Source organism: Triticum urartu, chromosome 6A (assembly GCF_056163025.1).
Source record: "Triticum urartu cultivar PI428250 chromosome 6A, HENAU_Tu73, whole genome shotgun sequence".
NCBI lineage: Eukaryota > Viridiplantae > Streptophyta > Magnoliopsida > Poales > Poaceae > Triticum > Triticum urartu.
In genome coordinates this window covers 463296557-463305020 of record NC_141878.1, presented here as the reverse complement: position 1 = coordinate 463305020, position 8464 = coordinate 463296557, and positions in this window count along the sequence as shown.

The window sequence follows — 8464 nt, the reverse complement described above, 5'->3', positions numbered from 1 at the left end:
CTTCCTTATGAGTGGCGGTCGGGGACGAGCGATGGTCTTTTCCTACCAATCTATCCCCCTAGGAGCATGCGCGTAGTACCGAGGTTTTTGATGACTTGTAGATTTTTGCAATAAGTATGTGAGTTCTTTATGACTAATGTTGAGTTCATGGATTATACGCACTCTCACCCTTCCATCCTTGCTAGCCTCTTCGGTGCCGTGCATTGCCCTCTCTCACCTTGAGAGTTGGCGCAAACTTCGCCGGTGCATCCAAACCCCGGGATATGATACGCTATTTCACACATAAACCTCCTTATATCTTCCTCAAAACAGCCACCATACCTACCTATTATGGCATTTCCATAGCCATTCTGAGATATATTGCCATGCAACTTTCCATCATTCCGTTCATCATGACACATTCATCATTGTCATATTGCTTAGCATGATCATGTAGTTGACATAGTATTTGTGGCAAAGCCACCATTCATAATTCTTTCATACATGTCACTCTTGGTTCATTGCATATCCGGGTACACCACCGGAGGCATACATATAGAGTCATCTTTGTTCTAGTATCGAGTTGTAATCATTGAGTTGTAAATAAATAGAAGTGTGATGATCATCATTTTCTAGAGCATTGTCCCAAGTGAGGAATATAAAAAAAGAGGAAATGCCATAAAAAAAGAAAAGGCCAAAGAAAAAAATGAGAGAAAAAGAGAGAAGGGACAATGTTACTATCCTTTGCCACACTTGTGTTTCAAAGTAGCACCATGATCTTCATAGTAGAGAGTCTCTCATGTTATTACTTTCATATACTAGTGGGGATTTTTCATTATAGAACTTGGCTTGTATATTCCAACAATGGGCCTCCTTAAGTGCCCTAGGTCTTCGTGAGCAAGCAAGTTGGATGCACACCCACTAGTTTCTTTTGTTGAGCTTTCATACATTTATAGCTCTAGTGCATCCGTTGCATGGCAATCCCTACTCCTTGCATTAACATCAATCGATGGGCATCTCCATAGCTCATTGATTAGCCTCGTTGATGTGAGACTTTCTCCTTTTTGTCTTCTCCACATAACCCCCCTCATTATATTCTATTCCACCTATAGTGCTATGTCCATGGCTCACGCTCATGTATTGTGTGAAAGTTTATAGGTTTGAGATTACTAAAGTATGAAACAATTGCTTGGCTTGTCATCGGGGTTGTGCATGATGATAGCATTCTTGTGTGACGAAAATGAAACATGACTAAACCATATGATTTTGTAGGATGAACTTTCTTTGGCCATGTTATTTTGAGAAGACATAATTGCTTAGTTAGTATGCTTGAAGTATTATCATTTTATGTTAATATGAACTTTTGTCTTGAATCTTTTGGATCTGAATATTCATATCACAATTAAGAAGAATTACATTAAAATTATGCCAAGTAGCACTCCGCATCAAAAATTCTGTTTTTATCATTTACCTACACGAGGACGAGCAGGAATTAAGCTTGGGGATGCTTGATACGTCTCCAATGTATCTATAATTTTTGATTGCTCCATGCTATATTATCTACTATTTTGGACATTATTGGGCTTTATTATCCACTTTTATATTATTTTTGGGACCAACCTATTAACCGGAGGCCCAGCCCAGAATTGTTTTTTTTGCGTGTTTTTGGGTTTCGAAGAAAAGGAATATCAAACGGAGTCCAAACGGAATGAAACCTTCGGAACGTGATTTTCTCACCGAATACAACTCAGGAGACTTGGACCCCACATCAAGCCAACTAACAGGAGGCCACGAGGTAGGGGCAGGCGTGCCCTCCATCCTCGTGGGGCCCCTGTTGCTCCACCGACGTACTTCTTCCTCCTATGTATATCCACGTACCCCCAAACGATCAGAACAGGAGGAAAAACCCTAATTCCACCACCGTAACTTTCTGTATCCACGAGGTCCCATCTTGGGGCCTGTTCCAGAGCTCCGCCGGAGGGGGCATCGATCACGGAGGGCTTCTACATGAACACCATAGCCTCTTCGATGAAGTGTGAGTAGTTTACTTCAGACCTACGGGTCCATAGTTTGTAGCTAGATGGCTTGTTCTCTCTTTTTGGATCTCAATACAATGTTCTCCCCCTCTCTTGTGGGGAACTATTCGATGTAATCTTCTTTTTGCGGTGTGTTTGTTGAGACCGATGAATTGTGGGTTTATGATCAAGTCTATCTATGAATAATATTTGGATCTTCTCTGAATTCTTATATGTATGATTGGTTATCTTTGCAAGTCTCTTGGAATTATCAGTTTGGTTTGGCCTACTAGATTGATATTTCTTGCAATGGGAGAAGTGCTTAGCTTTGGGTTCAATCTTGCGGTGTCCTTTCCCGGTGATAGTAAGGGCAGCAAGGCACGTATTGTATTGTTGCCATCGAGGATAACAAGATGGGGTTTTCTTCATATTGCATGAGTCTATCCCTCTACATCATGTCATCTTGCTTAAGGCGTTACTCTGTTTTTAACTTAATACTCTAGATGCATGCTGGATATCGGTCGATGAGTGGAGTAATAGTAGTAGATGCAGGCAGGAGTCGGTCTACTTGTCTCGGACGTGATGCCTATATACATGATCATACCTAGATATTCTCATAACTATACTCAATTCTGTCAATTGCTCAACAGTAATTTGTTCACCCACCGTAGAATACTTATGCTCTCGAGAGAAGCCACTAGTGAAACCTATGGCCCCCGGGTCTATCTTTATCATATTAATCTCCTACTACTTAGTTATTTACTTTGCTATTTACTTTGCTTTTATTTTACTTTGCATCTTTATCATAAAAATACCAAAAATATTATCTTATCATATCTATCAGATCTCACTCTCGTAAGTGGCCCTATAGGGATTGACAACCCCTATTTGCGTTGGTTGCGAGGATTTATTTGTTTTGTGCAGGTACGAGGGACTTGCGCGTAGCCTCCTACTGGATTGATACCTTGGTTCTCAAAAACTGAGGGAAATACTTACGCTACTTTGCTGCATCATCCCTTCCTCTTCGGGGAAAACCAACGCAGTGCTAAAGAGGTAGCACTGTCCAGCCGGAGCCTCTTCCCCGACGATGTCATCCACTGCAACAGCTCGACGTCCCTCATCCACCTCCCCGGATGAGGATCCGTCATCCATCCCGTCGTCTGGTTGGTTCAGCTGCCCCGTCCTCCACCTCCAATGAGCTGCTCCGACGAACTCCTCGTCTATCGCGGCTGCTCCATCTGCACAGTGCCGCCTTAACCTGCTCCACCAGAACCGCATCATCCTCACCAACTCCTCGGACAAAGCCGAGGCCTACTCGGCACCACCAAAGAGGTTGCACAGTCATCGCATCGCACCTTCTCCTTAACTGAACCTCCCGGCACCGACGGTGCTCCATCCCTCACCCCCATGGAGCGGCTACCTCAAAGCAGGCGCGGCGAGTGACATCTCCACGGTGGCTCTCCCCCAGTGTGAGGCCCCTTCGGTGGCGGCGGCCGTACCAGCCGGATTTGTTGCTGCTGCTCCAGCTCTCGCTCGCTCGCGTTGGTACTACTGCTCCGGCTCTCGCTCACGCTGCTGCTGCTCTGGCTCTCGCTCGCTCGCGCTGTTGTTGCTGCTCCAGCTCTCGCTCGCTCACTCTGCTCCTACTGCTCTCCCCCTCGCTCGTGCTGCTGCTATGCTCCGATTTAGCTACACTTCAGTAGACTGAATCAACTTTTGGGTCAGTCGATTTTCAGGGGGTGGGGGGTCTCGCCGAAGTTAAGGAAGAACCACCCGCAGCGGGGAGGGGGGCTTGCCGGAGAGGTACCCCACTATCTATCTTAGGGTTCGGGGTGGGGTTCTGCTCACCGGTGGTGGGGCAGTGGCATGGTGACTGCTGGAGAAAAAGCTTGGCGCGCGGGGGGGGGGGGGGGGGGGTTAGAGGGCTGGCCGGGGCGGTGGCAGACCGACGGTGGGGAGTTGTTTCGGGGTGGCGAGGCGGCGGCGGACCAGCGGTGGGGAGTTGTTTCGGGGCGGCGAGGTGGGCGCGGGGTTCGGCTGGTGGTGGCTGGCGGCTCAGGGGGGTGCACGTTGAAGATGAACTACATGCCCTCCCTAAACTACATGTCAAGTGCCTCTCTGCTACCATTGCGTTCAGTTTCGACAGTAACATTCAGATTCCACAGTAAATTTCAGTTTCGATAGTTAAGTTCAAAGTCAACAATTTTTACCTCATCTGTTATAGTCAGGTGGTTTTTGGTGATGTAAATTTTACATCTATTTTAAATCATCTATTGGAGATGCTATTAGAATCCCACTTGAGATTAACGATGTCTGTCTTGTGCTGATTCAGCCTTTACATCTTACGGCTCACAGGAGATGCTCCAACCACAGAACGATCCATCACAACAGAGTAGTGCCTTGGATGTCGTCTACAGATTCCTCAGATCTTCCTCCACACCTCCGATAGCCACCTCTGCCTCAACTTCTTCAGTGACCAACCCAATGATGCTGAGGTTGACACGGCTACAGCAAAGAGGTTGTACATTTGTTGCATCACTTATTACTCTACATTCATGTCGATCAATTAGGGCTATTTTGGTTCAACGGGAAAACATAGCAATAGGAAATTTTCCTGTGGCACTCTACTATTCAATTATTCATGAACTTTGTTGAAAGGAATGGAGCAAAACATCCACCTGGACCTACTTTTCAAAATCATATGCATGAAAACAAGACCAAGTGCATTGGTGGCAGAATAACATTCTAACTGTACATGCTTTCATATGGTTTCACTTTATTTTGGCCATGTTTCTTTGCATTCCTCTGCTCTTCAAATTCATGTGAACCAAACGCCCAAGTTGAAAAAAATCATGTGTTTACAAATGATCTATTTACCATGTGCATTCCTATCCTATTCCGGTGTTTTTCCAATCCCTGCGCTTTTAGAATCATGCAAGACAAATGAGACCTTACAGAATTACTTCAGTTACAGGTAGGTGTCGAAGGAAACTTTGTGTGGTTTGTCCTGGTCCTGCTACGATGTCGTCCACCTCACCTGAACTGCTCCATCGATAGAAGCATCCACCAAACCAGACATCACGACTCCTGACCATATTTCGCCGCCTCAGATCTCCTTGCCAGCCGCCGGCACCCACCGCAACGGCATCACCATCATCGACTCAGCAGATGAACCTGAGGAGTACACAGGTCCACAAGAGAGGTCGCACTCTTTTCTTTTTGCTTATGTTATGCATTGCTTACAATTACTTCCTACTTTATCGTCCTATTCACCTCTTAGACTCCAAGTCAGGTCCAAATTAATGTTCAAACTTGAGTTCTAAATTAGTTGTGGGGCACATATCGAGGGAGCAATGAATAGTATCTCTGTCTAATATCTGGTTCACCTAGGTTATGCCTATGTTGTTCATCTTGGGTGGGAAACAAATAGTAAAGCAATCACCATCTGTCATTTTATTAAATTAAGCAATCATTAGCCTGCTATCATTATTTTTGGATCCATCCACTGGTTGTTACCATCACTCTAGATTTCTGCATGCTCTCCTTACATAATCTCACCATCTTTTTTTCGTATGCATGTCAGAGTTTGTACACAGTCATGCTGAACATGTAGAGAAAAAGAGAAGAGTTTTGCGTGGTAATACAATGTCATGCGGACATCGCTCCATGGTGGGTTCAATGGCAAACCCTCCCCCCTCTCCAAATTGTAATCCATAGGAAGATATCTATTATGAGGTGGATTCAGACGTAGATGACCACTCCTATTTACCCCCGAGATGTTTCCTCTACCTTGGCATGATGATGTTAGTCATATCATGCATATGTTGCCTTGTAGTGCCTACTTTTGACATCATATATGTCATCTACTTAATTTAGACATGTTCTGTAATGCCACCTGTTTAGTTTCTATATCATATATGGGAATTATGCAGTCTCATGTCTTTTAGCCAGTCATAATATATGTGAAATGGGCAATGCCAACCTGTTTAACCAGGCATCATATATTTGAATGATATCTTGCCCATCCTTTTCTTCATTACATTTCCATTTGTCGACAATGTTTGTACATTAAACTACTCTTCCCGTGAATCAGCCATTTGGGTGGGAGATGGAAAAATCTCGAGTGAAAACAAGGCCTTCAGAGCAGACAGTGCTACCTGTCGAAGCAGATCTCTTGTTGGGTCCCGATAGTTCCTCGGAGATGGATTCAGAGACAGATGACCAGTCCTATTCCCCACCGAGGTCTATGCTCTAACTTGGGATTTAACTTGGCATGGTTATACTGCTCATATCATGCATATGGTGTCTTGCACTGCATAGTTTAGACATCATATACACAATATTCAACACCATGTTCTTAGTTCAGGCATCATATCAAATGCCCTCTGTTTAGCATATAAATCACATATGTGAATTAAATCATGTGATCCTGATTACTTAGATAACATGTATGTGAATTATGTCATGCTATCATGTTTAGTTATTCATCATATCTTTGAATTATGTTGTGCTATGCTATCCAGTTTAGATAGACATTGTATATGTGAAATTATGTCATGCTATCCATTTTAGTTAAACAATATACATGTCAACTATTTCATGCCCTCTTTTTTCCACACTACCTATTGCATCTATCTCTCATACAATGTGTGTATATTCAACCATGTTTCCTGTTTATCAGCCATTTGAATTGGAGCGGGTGATGCCAGTATCTAGCGGAGTAAAAACACGGTCTTCAAATAAAACAGTGCTACCTCTTGGTGGAGATAGCACCCCAGTTGTACATGCACGAGAACTAGCCCTGCCACACATGACCCAGACTCTCGCAGATTGTACCCCTACTGCGATGGTCAGAGAACCAGCTTCACTCAATCTAACCCCAGCCCCAGCAGATAGTAACCCAGTTCCTGTTGACATGGCACCATCTCCACCATAGAGCTCCGAAACAAGAGCAGTTAGTAAGGCAGCTCCAGTGCCCAAAGGGCCAGTACTACCACGGCGAACCCCAACTCCACCAGTTAGTACGCCTATTCCTGTGGAGGAAGCACAACTAGCCAGTCATAGTTTAGCATCTATTGCATTTGATGTTGTTAAATCCTATGTGCGTATCTTCCCATCTTGGAAATATTATACTGAAGATGAAGGAAAATGCCAGTTGCAGGTGTTTGTCCAGGAGTTATGTGTAATTAATGTTATTCATGGCAATTACTTTGCTTTGTCCCATACATTCTATCTCCATGATGGTTATAATACAGCAAATTTTCCCATTTTTATCTATAGAGAAGGACCGATTTGGAAACTCAGGATGAGGTAAGTTGTGATAATACCTCTGCTATCTTCAAGAATGCTTGGTGGCAGTATCGGAATTACCTAAAGAAAACATACTTCACTAGCAAAGAAACTCATGAAATTCCCTTACGTTCTCCTGAGACACATTTGCTGGACGATGACTGGGAACGCCTTGTTCTGTACTGGTCCCGATCCAAGAATGTGGTAAGGTCTATGAGCTCATTTTTAAGTGCGGTATTCGTGTGTCTTACTGTAGTCTGTTCATGTACAACAAGTGCTTAAACCTGAAAAAGAACTATTCTAATTTAAGATTCCATTGCTATCGTGCATATTGCTTTGCTCCTGTATCACTGTATTTACTCATACAAACTTATTTTTGAATTGAAGGATCCAATCAAAAGTCCAATGGCATAGCAGGTATATTCACGCATGTTTCTTTAACAGGTTTGCTCTTATCAATGGCTCTGTTGATTTCAATTTCAACTGTGTATACAGTTGACTTCTCATATCATGCACATTACTAGCATCACAACAGAGCCAATAGTGTTGTTGTACATGTATATCTGTGGTACCCATCTGAAATCTTGTTGTGCCGTGTAGTTTCCCACGCTTTGTATTCTTTCACTACTGCTTTGTCATGAACTGATATGATTTGAACTGTGTCTCTATTTTGATTTGGCAAGAAAATGCAGTGACCATATGACATAGATATATGTTTGTTTGATGCTTTTATTATGTACTAGTACTAGGCAATAGAAGACTAGGTAGTTTAACCCTGTCCACCTTACCAATGAACTGGTTCACCGAAATGAGTTTCATATACTAGTACATGCTAAAGCTTTTATGTGTCTGCTTGTTTCTTGTTTTAGAATGCTGACAGAATATTGGGGAAGTGTGCCTTATTAAGCAATGGTAAAGGAAGTAATGCAGATAAGGTTCAGGATAGTGAGACATCCTTGTTGGTCTCCAACAAAGCTGATAAAACAGCTAAGGAAGACTATCTTGAAGAAAGTGAGACAACCCCAAAGTCCTATCTTGGTTTAGTGTTTGAGTTACTGGCCACTACCGCTTGCACAAGATATTCAAACTCACTGTCTGAATCAGTTCGGTTTCTTGAGTCTCAACTACAAGCTGAAAGACATCGATTAGCTGTGCTGCGACAAGAAGCGGAAGGACTGCGG